The sequence below is a fragment of the Erithacus rubecula genome, assembly GCF_903797595.1.
Source record: "Erithacus rubecula genome assembly, chromosome: 3".
NCBI classification, from domain to species: Eukaryota; Metazoa; Chordata; class Aves; order Passeriformes; family Muscicapidae; genus Erithacus; species Erithacus rubecula.
In genome coordinates, this window is record NC_136689.1 from 135,815,217 (window position 1) to 135,831,258 (window position 16,042).

Consider the following 16,042-nt stretch of genomic DNA (forward strand, 5'->3'; position numbering starts at 1 on the left):
AGGGATACAAGTTTAGTCACTGGCATTTTTGTGATTTCTCAGTAGGCTTTTGGAAGCCTGTCTTTGGCCAGGGTTAATGGGAGGCTCCAGGTGGCTGCTATCACTCAGACCATGGCTTTTCATGGCCATTTCTGTGAAGAGACTTTAGTGTGTGGATGGGTGCATGAGAAAGCCTGCAGCCTGAGCTCACAGACTTGTTTAATCCTGGCACTTACTCACTCTGGTGACAAAAATCAAATGTTTTGAGTAGACAAAGTAAGAGTTTGTGAATTTTAAGTTTTCCAGTCAGGAAAGGAGTCAATATCATGTATCTTAGGTGACCAAGGACAGAGCCTGAATACCAGAAATAAATGTTCAGTCTGCAAGCAGCTCACAGGCTTGAATGTGTTCAAACAAATTTCCATAGACAAGCTATTTAAATAGCCTTTGTTAGACAACAAATACAAGCACTGATGCCTGTTTGCAGAAAAGAAATGTATCTAAACTTTCCTGCTTAGTTTTTTATTGTGAGGTGCTCACCAGGAGACATTTTTCCTTCATTTTGAGATTTTCTTTATGAAAAATGTATGCTTTATTGGTTACTTCAAATGCACATCAGACCAGAGATCATTCAAATGACCTTTTAAGGCTTCTAGAAGATATTGTGAAGATATGACAGCTAAGGAAGCTGATGTGTTCTGGGAAAAAATTAAAAAAAATATTTTTCTCCCAAAGGCTTATACACAACTGATACCGATTTTTCAAAGGTTTATTCTGAATTTGCTTGAACCATGGTTTTTCAGACTGAAGAGTAAAAAGACAGTAATAGGAATGAAACAACACTAGTAATTTAATACCAGTAACTTTCTTTTTTTTTCTCCTTCATCTCATTATGCAAAGTCTGATAATTGCAGAAATATATTCAATACTCAATGGGTAGCTGTGCAAGACCTAGGGTGCAGAGTGGCTGCATGGGAATATTGACAGTGGTTGTGAATTTTCCAAACTCTTTAATGTCTCAGAGTTTTCACTTCCAAATGGAAGGCAAGTTATTCACTGCTCCACAAGTGTTTCAATAAATCACTTCATTGATGAGAGGATTTGCAATTAAGCTCATGCTAAAGCACTCATTAACCATATCACCTTTATCTCCTTAATTACAGGAATGGGAGATGACTATCAACTGTATTAATTGTATGAGTTAATCACTGAAAAGTGCCTGTCATTAGCTCTTCTGTTTGTGAGCTAAAACTTGCAGGGAGTCTGTGCTCAGCTCAGCGAGAACAGCACGAACTTTGCCAGATAGGGTCAAGTGGAACTGGGTAAGTGTTTTGCTTGAGTTAAGAAATAAGTACATTTTGTCATGGTTCAGAGTTTTCACTTCCCCTCAACCCTGTACAAAATCCCATCAGTCAGACCTTGCTGCTGCTGGGAGATTTTGCAGCATGGCCATTGAAATTGTCCCAGTGAGTATAGGATTATAACCACAGAGGGCAATTTCCATGGGCAAAACATCCCTTCTCTCATGCAGTCAGAACAGACCTTGCTGTCTTTGCACTCTGCCCAGTGAAGATCCCCTCTGCACAGCAGAGTCCTGCTTGGAAAAGGGTTTGACCTCAGCTCCCCTGTTCTGTTTATTACCCACTACTGGTTGTCCAGGTTGACAGTGATGAGGCTGATGAGAGAAGCACCAGGACAGCCAAAAGGAACATGCAGGCACTGTATTGCCTGCTTGGACAGATGGGAGCACTGGTGGTGTTCTTAATTCCTTTGGTAAGCAGGGATGAATGCCAAAAGGAATGGTAAAACCCAGGAGTGGTGCTATTGTGGAGTTTTGGGGTTTTCAGCCATGGGGTGAATATATGGCATCAGGCATGCTGGAGGCAGATGGGCTTCACCTGTCTAAAACAATTCTAGCCCCATGGCTTGACAGGGCTTGTTGAGAGGCTTTAAATGAGGTTTGAAGAGGGAGGGGGATGAGACAGGCTCACTAGAAATGATCCTAGAGCAGAGTACAGGAACAAAAGCAAGGCTAGGGGTGCTCTATCTCAAAGAGAGGGATAAATCCTGAACAGGCACCTTGCTATGGTCAGGACTGTGCCCAGAAAGCCTTCATGCAACCTGGCTCTTGATCCTGCCTGACCTTGGTGGCTTTGGTGACAATGTGATTGTCACCAGCTGAGGGGGTGAAGAGTGGTGGAGAGATGTGGTAGGGCTGCTTCCACAGTTCAACTCCTTGGAGGACACTACGCTGAAGAAAGCACTAATAGTAGAGGGTTTATAACTTTTGCAAACTCAGATTATTCATTGTGAACTCCTTAGAAGTCATAGAAACTGCTGAGAAACATTGCATGGGGACACAGGGCAGCACTGTTGCAGGACAAGGATAGTGTGATTGTTCATTCCTTTCTCATTAACACAAGACAAGGGCACAATTTTCTATTTTTAGGCAAATGGCAGATGCTGTATTATCAACAGATCATTCAGTTATTAGTGCTTGCACTGCAGAAGCGTCCTGAGGCCCAAACTGTGACAAAACTCTGATTTGCTACGTGCAGAACATACTTTTAGGGAGACCATCCCTGCCTGGAAGAGCTTCTGAACAGAAAAAGCTGTTCACTTCACTGCAATAATGACAAAAAGCATGATTTACCCAAAGTTGTAACTCAGGAAGTCCTTGATGGAGCTGTCAATTCTTTTTTTAGGACAGACTCATTACTCAAGCAAGGTGGAGACACTTAGATCTAATCAGATGTTTTGATTTTGAGTCTAGGAAGAAAATGTGGCACATGCTCAAAACAATCTACATTAAATGGGGCAGTTGAAGCATCAATTCCACTTATTAAGAAAGCAGACTGCTCATGAGAGGCTTAAGGATTTTTGTACACTTCTTGCTAATGATCCCTTTAATTACTTGCTATAAGTCATCTGGAATGAAAACACCATGATACTCTTATAAAGAAGAAGGGCTTTGTAATGCTGTGTAATATGTATGGATTTAGGGCCCCGTGGATTAAATTTGGCAATTTCAAGCATGCAAAGTTACTAATCCACACTTTGTCTATAAAAACTGAAAAGAAGCAGTGAGGCAGGCTGATGCCCTGGGAATTCCATACATGCCTGTCTTCTGCAACTCCCTTCCAGGGAGCAAACATAATTTTCATGTTGCAATAGGTGCAGGAAGACCAAAGAGACATCCTTGCAGAAAAGCACAAGCATTTTTATCAGGTCCTTCTCTCTGATTTCATCTCATGGTTATTTTTCTTGACATTTCTGTTCTTCCCATTTCCTAGTGTTTTAAAGTATATATTTGTCACATTTAATTTTATTTTCCTATAATAGCTTCATCCACAGTGAATTCTCTTGGAAAACAGCCCAGAGATTTTTCTGTTTCTTCTTCTGCTTTTATTTTCCCTGCATCTGTTATTATATCATTTATATGGATTACATCCACATAATTTTAGCTTTTATGTCAAACTTAAAATGCCGTAGTCAGACTGTCAAAAGGGCTAAATCCTGAGGATTTTATTCTGGTAGAATTTGCACTAAATTTTCTGTGATGGCATCAGTAAGTTGAGTGTTGTAGTATTTCTAGTAGTGGGGACAAAATAATATAGGTATAGGAAAGAGGTATGAGTAAATAATTATTTTGGAAGTTGGTAAATTGAATAATATTGTGCAATTTTCTCAGGGTTAATGATGAACTGTTAGAAATAAAAGAATCTTAAATTTGGCTTCATTTATAGACCCTTGACCACACTGTTTGTTCCATAATCCTAATGGTTATTATTAAATTATTTTTTAGTACTGAATTTGATAAATTCTGTGTTTTTACCCTGCATCTCAATGATGGATCCTGGAATCTTGTATGAAATATTTAGTTGACTAAAGTTACCTGTTTGTACTTCACTTGCCTTTTAAACATCACTGGGCTCTACCTTCTGTGCTTATTTTGTCTTTCTCTCTGCCTCCCCCACATCCATCACTGGGGCCTGCTTAGCCTTAAATCCTACCCAGCACCCAGTGCTTAGGGTTTGGTAAATTTGGGTACCAAAACACAAGAGAGAGAGAGGAGGATTAATACTAGATTTACAGAACCCTTGTAAGATTTTGAAAACTGACTTTTTTTTCTCCTCCCTTCCCCTGTCTTTCTCTTTCTGCTTCATCGTGCACAGTACCTCTCTGAGTGGGTATTCATTGTTTAATTCATCAAATTGAGACCAAATTAAGAATATTCACAGCCCTACACCCCAAAAGTAATTAAAGGGAATAAAGGTAATTACAGATTTAATTTTTCTTGCTCAGTATCCACCTATCTCCTTGTTTTCATGTGTGATTAACCTATCAAACATTTCAATTTCTTTCTCAGACCTCTCCCCTCAGACCTAGCTAGAATTATTGGTTGCAAAGGGTGATGTTTTTCAGAGGATGAATTACCCCAGTGCTGGTGCCAGACTCTTCACAGTTCCTTTGCAAAAGTCATGAAAACTCTTAAACTAGTTGAGGTCTCATGTTGGGGTTTATCTGAAAGCCAAGATGCAGACAGGTTTCATGGGCAGTGTGACTGTTGTGTGACATCCTGTTTTTCTGGTGAGCCCTCTGCCCACTGGCTGCTGTGAGTTACAGGGGACAAACTTGGTCCTAGCAGGTTCCTGTGAAGATGGATAATTAAAAAATAGTGTGAGAAATGAGGCCTCTGGATATTGAAGCTTGGTTATAACCCATTTGAAGCTCTCCAGGCTGATAATTCAGCTTGGCTGCTCACTGGGGTAGACTCCTCTTGTACTAAAGGAAATGACCACCCTTGGTGTTGCCAAGTCACACAGTGGATGCAGACACAGCAGAAGAAATATGATCAGAGTGACAGCAAACATGGCATGTGGTGGGAAATAGCTCTATCCAGTGACCCCCACCAACAAATGAGTGCACAGAGATCAGTGGGTAGAGTGTACTTGTGCAAACAGCCCCAGATTACACAGCTCATTGCAGTGCCAGACAGGAGAGCTCTTGGAAGCACCTGGTCCTGTTCTGCAACTTGTCCCCTGCCAGTAGGGAAGTGGTATCCAGCTGCAAGGGATCACACACCTGTGTCCCAATGAGCTGTGGGCAAGTCTTCTCTTCAAATCTTACCTATCATCTCACCAACCCTCTCCAAAAAGAGAAGAAAGGGTGTAACTCTCCCTGTTCAGGGTGACATCTCTGACCACTTGAATGAGAACAAGACTGTTACGTCCGCTTTATACCAATAAATCAAATCTTTCATCAGTAGGTGAGCGAGTTAAAGAAGCAGATTATTAAAAGCACATAATTCCTACCCATATGGAAAATCTAGACTTTGGTGCTTAAAATTATGACCCATTTAGTAATTTGCAGTCTAAACTTCTGTAAAAATGTGGGCCAGGGTACTGTAAGCAGAGATTAATCCCATCAAGGTCTCAGGTTCAAATGCTGTTCCATATTAACATACACAAACTCCCTTTTTCTATCTCTTAAAGCTTTGTGTTTATGATTCCTGCCATGTTTGTTGGTGATAAGTTATAACAAAAATAGCCCGGGAGTTTATATTTAGGTGCTTCTGCAAGGGTCTGTTAACCTAAATTTGTCTCTGGCAGGTTACTTTATTTGGCCATTTGGCCCTGAGATGCACATCCCTCATGCTTTCCCAGCAACTCTATGCTTTAGTTCTTACAGGAAAGGAAAGAGTTAAAATATCCTCCATATGGAAGAGGATATAAGAAATAATTGCATATTTGACTCACTTTTCTTGGAAAGGAACAGGAAAGAGTAGTAAGTTCTTGGTAGCAGTCAAGAAATTTTAGGATATCATGTAACCAGGAACAGAATATACCACCAGTGGATGCTCAAGGTTTTTGCTCCCAGTTAATAACCAGGCAAACTGATTCAGAGCTGGGGTGAAACACAACCTGTATCCAAGTTTTCCAGTCCTTGTGGGCTGTCACTATATTAGTGATTTTGCTCTGAGAAATTAATATATTCTCCATTTGCAGCATTTTGTGCAACAGAATATAAAAAAAATCTATAGTTATAAAGGGTCATTTAGGTGAAAAATGAAAGGACATTTAAATATGTAGACTGATATTAAGTAATACCAGGAAAAAAAATCTATAGAAATTCTTTCTTGTTTTGAAGAATTGGTATCCTTGGGCATATTACTGCAATGTTCACAAAAAACAAGTTTGAAATTAGTGGGCACAAGCTTCTTGAAAAATTGTCCTACTCCTAACGTTTAGGAGAAAAGCCATTCAGCAATGGAGTGTAAAGGGTTGCCAGCTGCATATCTTAGGAAAGATTGCTGCTGACAGCACAGAATGTACAGCACATAGGTACCTGCTCCAGAGGCTCTTCTTTCATTGTTCAACACCCTGAGCCTTTGTACATGGTCACGTTCACTGGAGTGGTCCTAAACTGCAGCAAACAACTGACATAACCACCTGGATAAACCCAGTAAAGACAATGGTGGGCTCCAAGTTAAATTAGCAATATTTAACCTGAATATCAGCCTTGGGCATGTGTGTTTCAACTAGGTTGGGCTGCTCTTTCTCCTGCTGAGGTTTGTCTTGGAGTGGCATTTGAAGGGCTGGGTGAATATATGGCATGGAGCCTTCCCAAGGTGCTTAGGCATGGTCAGTTCTCAGGGCCTGCATATGCTGGGCTAATTTTTTATCACCATAAATGATTAGCTTGGCACTACTGTGGTTATAAAGAAGGAGCTTTGGATCCTGATTTGGTTTCTTATGCTGAAAGAGCATTTTCTGGCTGCCTCAGCAAGTGCCTATGATACAGACAACAAGGGTGCTGCTTCCCTGTCTCTGGGATCACCAAGTTCCAAATGGCTGATTGCCCCTAGCACTATAGTTTTCATCCAGATCATTTGTTACTGAAAGAGGTTTAATTTATTGGAATTAATTTCATACAGCTGCTGGAATACATCAAAGTGCATCAGAGGGAGTTGAGCAAACTCAGCCCCCACGGTGCCTGTCGGGAGGGAAGCTGCCATCTGTCTCCCTGATGAGCTGCGTTAAGGTTTTTTTTTCCCTCTGAGAAATCTGTGCTTTTTGTTTCAGTCTCAGACACTGTTCCTCAAAGATGCTCTCTTTAGCAGCCAATTTCTGGTGACAGTGGCTCCTGGTATAATCACCACTGGTAAAAATACTGTAAAGCTTTAGCTTGGATTTAAAGTTCACCTCTGTAGTAAGTGGGGAGGAAACCTGCTGCTGGCAGATAACAGGTGGGATTAAGTGGCTTTATAAAGGCTTCAGGCACACTCTGCTAGGCCACAGCATTGTGGGTTCAGATCTCCACTCATGCAGTCCTTTTCTCCAGGGCAAAGTTCTGTACATAACAGAGCCCAATGGGAAATGTCTTCATCTGAGACACTCAGCAAGATACAAGGTGACAGAGAATCTCACTTCCAGCAGTACCTTTATACTGCTCTCTCAGCATCTGTGCATTGGTTCACTCTGTCTTTTCTGATCTAACCAGAAGTTAAAGTTGTGCTAGTTCAGCTCTAATCAATGCAAACACAAGAATGCAGAGGTGGGAGCCCTGTGCATGCACTGAGCTCTCAGGTACGTGGTGCCTTAGCTCAGGAAGGCTCCAGTTCCAGTGGAGAGGTCAGATGAACAGTTTGGAAACTTGTGATGGTCCTGCCTGTGAGCTGTGCTCTGCTGAGACACAACATGATTCTGCTAAGCCACTGCAGAATAAAGTGTCTTTACTGGAGTCCTTGCTAGGACCAGCAGCTCCAAAGATGGGAGACCCAAGAGTTGCTCAGCACTGACCTGTCTGAGCAGAAGTGACTGCTTGGCCATACCACAAAGAAATACATTAGATTAAGGTCCCTTCCAACCCAAGCCATTCTATAGTTCTTTGAAATAGAAGTAGATCCATTTCTGTTTTCACAGATGCAGAGCTGTTTGCAAGGGTTGAGTTTTAACTGGTACAATGCTAAGGATGGGAAATCCCAGAGGCTTTAGACATTTGTGGGGAGAGGGAAAATTTTTGTTCATGTTTATATAGAGTTCAGCACAGGGGATTCTGGCATAAATTTAGATACCACTGCAATATAAATGGTAAGTAATATAAATGCAATGTCCTACGAAGATTAACAGTAATAAAGGAGAGTGACTACTTCAATGATGTGATAATAGCCCCTTGTGAAATACAGGCATTGTAGCTCATCAAATAGGTGTTCACTCATACAACAGAGTGGTCAGGAATCAGAGTGCACATTCTGTTGTGATTTTACAGTGCTCTTGGACCACTACAAAGTGCATTTGGGATGCAACCAGCAAGAGGAGAAGGTTCAGCACATACTTAGACTGTGACAGCACTCTTCTGGGTTTCTCTGCTTTCCTTGTTAAAATGTCCTGTCTGTGCATTTCACAGCATATCCATAGCACTGAGGTTAGAAAGTTAGAAGTGGATGTTTTTTCCCTGCAAAATGGAATCAAGAGCACAATAGCACAGGAAAGGGAGGAACCTTGTGTGCTTCTGGGTTAAGCCCTTTTTGGGATTTCATTTTAGGTAATCCCTTCATTAATGGATCAAGTACTGTCTTGGGATTTTCCTCTTGGTCTTCCCTTTTTGGGGTTGTTTTGGATCCCTATTTCCTAATGACTAGAATCCATCTAATTTCCAGCCTAAATCTATTAATGGGTACATAGTTCATAACCATTTCCTCTCCTACCAACATATTATTTCTATTAAATAGGTTTTTCCCTCCACTGGCAATTAAATTGGTGATGTATTTTTAAAGCATATCTGTCTCTATTTGGCCAAGCTTATTTAGGTCCCTTGGTATGGTTAAATTTTGGTTACATAAAAGAGTTGAAGGTACTATAGGGGAAGATGTCCCTCAGGGCCCTTACAGCCATTCAGTGGGAACATCTGATGAGCTGGGACATGGAAAGGAGGATTCAGCTCACACACCCATCTACTGAGCCTCCACAGGCAAAAATATGCCACAACCTTAGGATAGGGTTTTGGAGACAAAAATCCTATGACAGTGACTGGAAAGAAACTTCCACCACTGGAGAAATGAGGACTTTTGCAGAGCTCTGCCAGAGAGGATAGATTTCCTATACTATGTTCCCTTCCTGAGAATGTGTTGACCTCATGTCTGCAGATTTGTATTTGTCACCATGGAGCCTGTCTGAAGGGAGATACTCTTGTGCAGCATCCTGCCTTCCCAGGTCTGCATGCAAGATGCCAAGGCTTATTAAATGGGTATTTCTTGGATGGTGGTTTTTCTGTATTGTGTGGCTGGCTGGTATGTGCAGATAAGGTAATCACCACTGCCACTGCAAGGAAAAACAAAACTGCTGCAAAGCAGGAGGGCTGGAAATCTACTTTCTATTCTTGGTCATTTTTGTTGGTATAGTGGCTGATTCACTTGCTGTTGGCTGCCTTTGGGAGAAAGGTCAGAATTTCTCACTCCAAATCCCTCAGTTACCAGAGGGCCCTGCTGATTGGCTCAAATGCTGGAGCTAAAGTAAACTCTGTCAAAAAAAAAAAAAAAAGCAAAAAAAAAAAAAAAAAAAAAAAAAAAAGCAAAAATAATACCCATCTGAGCAGATTTTGTACAAGTAAATCCATCTACCTTTCATTTTTCATAATCCTTTCACTAGGTGTAATCCATTATTTTTCAGAAATGAAACTTGTTGTTTGCTTGCTGAGGACAATGCCTTGCTGAGGAAGGTCAACTGAGCTGAAAAGGTGATGCTGTGTACTGTATTTTGCACTCAGAAGTGTGCAGAATATGTCCCACTCTCCTGAAACACAGGCACAAAATCTTTCTGATGTCACAGAGACTTCAAGTTCCCAGTAGCACAGATGGGAATGAGCATTGTGGGACAGTGAAGCAACAAGAAGGTGCCTTTATTCTGAAGTTTCCTTTATCATTAGGGCTGTAGCTTTAAACAGATCAGCATATTTTCACCATGCTGTTTGTCTTTATTGAGAGCTGAGCCACACCAACCCTTCAGCTTCCCTCCCAAAGTCTCTCATATATGAAGTTTTTCTGTACCTCACCCACAAGGCATGACTTTTTCTGGCTAGGATGAGCTGTTGCTTTCCTACACCAAATGCTCTGTGCAGCCATCCGTGAGAAGAAATGCTGAAAACTGTGACCCTCAGGAGTTTCCATCTGTGTCTGGCTCATCTTTTAAACATTCCTCTTCTGCTTCACCACAGCAGATGTTCATCAGCTTTGGTACCAGTATCCAGCACTTCTGGCTGTGGAGGAGGAGGAGGCAGGTGGTGTTTACATCATTCTTTCAGGGATGCATCCACTGCCACTCCAGAGGATGTGTTTTGGGGTGCTCTGCAAGGCAGCAAGGCATGGCACTGAATAATCAAAATTCAGGCCATAACTCCATATGAGCAGCTATTCCCACGTTGGGCTGAATTACACTTTGAAATGCTTTGGTTCCTACAGGGGTTGCACCCAGGACCAGTTCAGTCTCCAGCACAGCAAGCCTGGGAGGGAAATGGTGGCAGGCATGAGAAGAGGAATGTGGGGGCACAGCTGTCCCACCACCACCCCTACACAGCAGGCAAAGGGAGGACCCATGTGGGGCTGGATCAGGGAGAGCTTAAAGGGGAGCAGGGAAGGATGGAAACCCTAAACCACCCCAGCTCTGCAGTACCCAGCAGAGCTACCTTCTCCATAGTCTCCCTTTCCCGTCACAGCCTGGGAATTAGAGGGCTTTCTTGAGGATACAGACTGTATATATTTATTTTTATGGCTGGAAAAAAACTATTGTAACATGACTGGAAAGCCTTTAGACAGCTCTCATTGTCCCTGTGCTGCCAGAATAAGGATTTATTATGGTATCTTCTTCGAGAAAGGGTGGGACACTTAGAAGACAAAATTACATCTTTGCAACAAGAATGATGTGCTTTTTCTGTTCTTATGCTTTTGTCAGCCCAATCATCCAAATATTAGCATTTGAACAGCCAGATTGCCCCAAGACCAGCAGAACTAATGGCAAAACATTTTCTAAGGGTTTGTCTTCTGAGGCTGAACTTCTTTGAGAATTACCCAGTTTCTGGAAGTAGCTGAAGTCACAGTATTGTCTTTGTCTTGGTGGGGGTATTAATGAGGTCTCTGCCCTCTATCTAATTACTTAGTACTTTTACAGAACTCATCAGAAATTTAATAATGTTGAGACCTTTATCCCTCTACTAAATTTGTTGTGAGCCAAAAGATTTAAAAATTATTTGGGAGGAGCTGACTTTTCAACAGACACAAATTGATGACATAATTCAGCTGGATATTGGCCCAAAAATGCACTGAGGAATCCTGAAACATTTAGCTCACTAATGATGCTCCAAATCATGATTGGTCTTTGATGGGAAAACAAAGGTGGGATCTTCTGCATGAAAATTTCTTCAGAAAGGCAGAAAATACTTGAAAATCCTTTGCCTGAATGTAAAAATAATGTTTACTGTTCAGTGAGCATTCCTGGCTTTACTGCAAAACAAACTTCTTTCCATCCCTGTGTCAATTTGCCTTTCCCAGCACATGCCAGTTTTTTCTGGTCAGATCAGGAACTCTCTGAGCAGGAGCTGTCTGTTGCTGTGTGCTTGTACAACACCTCTTATAATGAGAATTCCTTCTTGATTCAAGCTGTTAAGCCTTCCTACATCCCAGTAATATATACTAATAAATAATGAAAGTGGAGCAGACAAACCATCAAGAGAGCTGTAGCTTGTTTAGCAGGATAAATGGCATTTGACTTCACTTCTAAGCACATCTTGAAAGCAAACTAAAATTTTTGTTAGTAGCCAAGATCTGTATCATGTCCATCACTAACACTTAGAGCAGTGCTGCACTCTCTTCCAGAGCTGTGGAGCTACTTCAGACACTAACAAAGATATTATGTTCTATGATAGATAGCCTTAGGTCCATTCTCTGATCATGACAGATAAGCAAAAGGAAAAGTGATCTGAAATAAGTTGTTTTTAAAATGTATTTATTTCTTCTGGGGTTTCCTAGTCTCTGCATGCCATGGATCAGAGAAGTTAGACTGACTTCTCCTTCCTGGCAAAGATGACTTCCCCAGTTTTGCTTCACATTTTTTAACTACTTTATTTTCCCAGGTTTGAAATGGTGTCACCACTCCTTTGTAGAAAATATTTTTCCATGTCTGCTTATCCCTTTTTTGTGCATACATGTATGCTATTGTAATTTTTTGTGGGTGTTTGTTTCTTTGTTTGTTTTTTGTTTTCTGTTTTGGGGGGTTGGGGGATTTTGATTTTGTTTTTGTTTTTGTTTTTGTTTTTGTTTTGGTTTTTGTTTTGGTTTTGGTTTTTATTTGTTTCTTTTGGAGGCTCCTGCTGTTAATGGAAGTTTTGCAGTGCAGGAGGAATGAGAACTCTGTGTGTGTCTGGGGGCTTGTATGGTGTGGGAGGCACATGGCAGGGGCAGGGCAGGTTCCTTGGGGTCAAGGGCAGAAATGCCAAAGGAAGGACAGGGAGTGTTTGTGCTCCACTGAGCTTTAGATCCCAGATCAGAGCAATAGAAGCTTGAACTGCTTCACATCTAAGCTGGTTTGAGCCACAAACATTCTCAGCTGGTTTGTGCCACCTTACATGGGCTGTCTCTGGGAAATGGGGTTTAGAATATAGGTGTTGCAGAGAAGAATTAGAAAAAATTTTGGACAAAAACTGTCTGATCTAAGGAGGGGTTCATCCTCCAAAGATGGGGAACACTGGATCAGCAGCTCTCTCGAGCTGGGAGAGGCTGGAACAATTACAACAGAATCAGGAAGCTTTAAGATGTCTTTTACCTCTCCACAGACTGTCTGTACCTGATAACATCTGATATCCTCTGATTTTGCATGGCTAGTTAAAATAACTGTTTAATAATAAACCTTCAATATACCATATAAAGAAATAAAATATCTGTATTTTATTTTTCCTTAGTAGATTGAAGCATTTTCATGCAGCTATAAAAGTGCCTATTTTTAAATAGCTGTAACTTCACAAACCTTTTTCTCATGCAAAGATTCAATTTTATTATATGCATTTTAGTAGGGTTCTCTACTTTCATTTAATATCCCGTTGATCTATTTTAAAACATTTCCTAAGCCTGAACACAAAGGCTAATACTCTACAATGCTTTTTCACTGTTCCTAGAGAATGAACACTTTGCTAGGCAAGGCAATGCTCAGTATGATCAGACCCTCTGCCTCTGTGGAGGGGCTACTGCAACCTGTGTGTGTCTGCTGGACTCTCAGATGCCAGGCTGGCACTTCCCTCCCACCCTTCTGGGGGTGGCCTTCACCCTCAGGTTAGTCTCATCCTGTAGCATTTTGAGCAGGAACAGCTGAGCTCATGGCAGGGGAGGATCAGCACCAGGAAATACTGCTTTGTTATCAGTTCATGTTCCTCCCATGAGTGACTCTGTACTGGGCTGTTCTCAACAGGACCCCAGGACACTTCATATTAAGTGGAGATATTAATACATTTAATTTGCATCTGAATATCCAAGTAAATATTAGTTCTTCTCCATAGTTTTAGACCAGTGTTCTCAAATGGATTATGTTGTTTAACAACACTGCCTTAATATGGGGATAGTAAATTCTGCTCCCTCCACACTCTCTATGCATGCAACTACAGCTACATCATGGCTGATTTTACAAGGAAAAGGATCCTGGAAGGTTTATTCACACAGTTTACTAAAGAATTTTGAAGCTTGCCTGTTGATTTCAAAAATCCCTTTGCAGCATTCATTCAAACTGTGAAAGTGTGAAAGCTCAGGACAAGGAGATCCCACCAGGGCTTGTCAGCACCGGGCACCTCCATCCTGTGGGGTTTGTCACACAAAGAGGGACACACTGAGCAGGTGTGAGTCTTTGTTCCCATGGGAAATGCTGCCTTTTCTGTTTCTTGGTTGTGTTCCTCTGACTGTGCTTGCCCATTGTACAATGGCAATGTGGCACCTGTTTGTATCTCTCAGCAATTCCAGGACACTGGATAAATGTTTGTGCAAAGGCTTTTTGGATCCCTAGTTCATGTGTTCTTTCTAAGGCCTGAAGCCTTTGGTGGCTGTGAGGGCAGGGCATGGATCTAGTGGGGCTCCAGAAGGGCAGGGAGGTCCATATCATCCTCCTTGAGCACCAAGCTCCATGCCAGAACAGAGCTGCTTTGTCTTCTCTTTCCCAGCTTCTCCTATGAACGTTGATTTTACTTGTTTTATTATATCTATATTCCTATATATCTATATAAATCTATGTATATCTATTTATCTTTCAAATGTTCATCACATAGGCTTGTCTTCAGAAGTTAGTTTCTCTTGGTACAACATATTCCAGTGAGTTGTCTGATAATCAGGACAAGAATGTAATTGGCACATTTCTGCTACGGTGGGGCAATTAAGAAAATTTGGTGTTGAGAGCAGCCACTGTTTTGACAAAAAAGAGTTGCTAAGACTCTGCCAGTCTGGAGGAAACAAAAAAGAGACAGTATTGCTAAATTATGTAACTTCTGAAGAAGAAAGAGAAGTCTTTTGTTTGCCTAGTTGGTGCTCTAGTCTTACAGTCAAAAGAGCTGAAGCCCAGTAATGAAAAAGATCATGTTGAAAATACCTTGTCTCATTCAATTCTCTTGACTTGTCTTTCCAACCTGTGCTGAATAAAAATGTTCTTTGCTTCTGGACAGATTATCAAATTTAAAGTGTATTAGCAGGCACCAGCTGTGTGGTGTAATTATTTGGCTGAATCTTCTGACGTTGGAAGAGAAAATCTGAGTTAATGGCTCAGATGCTCTGCTGCTGGTTCTCTAATATCCCCCACCTTGCACCTGGTGCATCTGCACAGAGCAGGGATAAAGCAGCAGGAGGGCAGGGTGGGACTTTGGGGATGTACAGCACAGAGGGACAGCTGACTCCTCGTGCTGTAAGAGCTTCGAAGCAAAATATTAACTGCTCTTTTAATAGTCCCAAGTGAGGAAGAAAGAACTCAGCTGTATTTCTTTCCAGATGGCTGTAATGTCACAGTAGTCAGGTAGGGCTGGACTCAGCTATGTAAAGACAGGTGTCTAAAGTAGCTGGAAGTTCCCAAGTGATGAATTTGTGTTTCTTGGATAATCTTCTGAGAGTGCCCCAGTGCTGTCCTTGCCAGACTGCTGACCCCAGGGCAGGAGCAGGTGGGCAAGGGAGCAAGCTTGATTGGGATCAGCATGGTTGTGTGGGTTTATTGGTTAGCTCATTTGCCTTCCTTGAGCTAAATGGTCAATGGAATAAGATGTTGGATTTTTTAATCAGTAATTCTTAGTGGTGGAGGATAATTGAGAGCAGTGAGAGAGGCTCAATGTATAAAGCAGTGGATGCTGAGGCTTTTCATCTGCACTTTGTGTAGTTCTGGGCTTTTGTTTGGGACTAGGTTTGGTCTTGTGGTCTGGACTGACTGGTGCCCTGTGTGTAGGAATTTATTCTGTCTGCAGGGCTGGTCACACTTCCCACCTCCATGAGGGGCTGGAGAACTCTGGTGTGTGTGTGGTTTAATCTGTCCTGGAAGGAGTCTAAGTCATGTGCACCAAAACAACTGAGCCAACAGGCAGTAAATAGGAGTGATTGAAAAGATTTCTTTCCAACTAGATGATAGACATGAACCAAAATCCTAAAGTGAGATGAGGCATTTGAAGGTAGCTCCTTATCCATCTCCAGTAACTTGAATGCTCTGCAAAATTTGACTGAAGTTATATGTTTTAGATAACCTCTTTATCTCCCCATAAGTTTAGAGATAAATTTCCTTGGTGAAAAGGGGAGTATGGACGCTCCTAGGCTGTTCACATTTTGTGGCACACCCTGCCAGGTGCCAAGTGGGCTCTGCAGATGTGCATGAGCAAACCCAGCCTGGCAAAATCACACAAATATTTTATAATAGCATATTCTGATTTCTGTTAATTGCCAATCTCTTCCCATTCTTTGGTGGCACTTCTTTCTCCACTTAAAGGTTTTCTCTCAAATCATGGGGGATGGAAATTTACCTTAGAAATGAAACTGAAGCTTTGGGGAAGATCTCTGTTCTACCAC

The 16,042-nt window shown here is 41.6% G+C and overlaps 1 long non-coding RNA gene across 1 annotated transcript; it reads left to right on the forward strand.

Annotated features, from left to right (window-relative positions):
* Positions 1-1,162: 1,162 nt before the first annotated feature.
* LOC306800312 lies at positions 1,163-4,611 on the forward strand. Its single transcript, XR_013773806.1, has 3 exons — positions 1,163-1,301; positions 1,547-1,752; positions 2,429-4,611. It is a non-coding gene; the product is annotated as an uncharacterized lncRNA (long non-coding RNA).
* Positions 4,612-16,042: the final 11,431 nt, after the last annotated feature.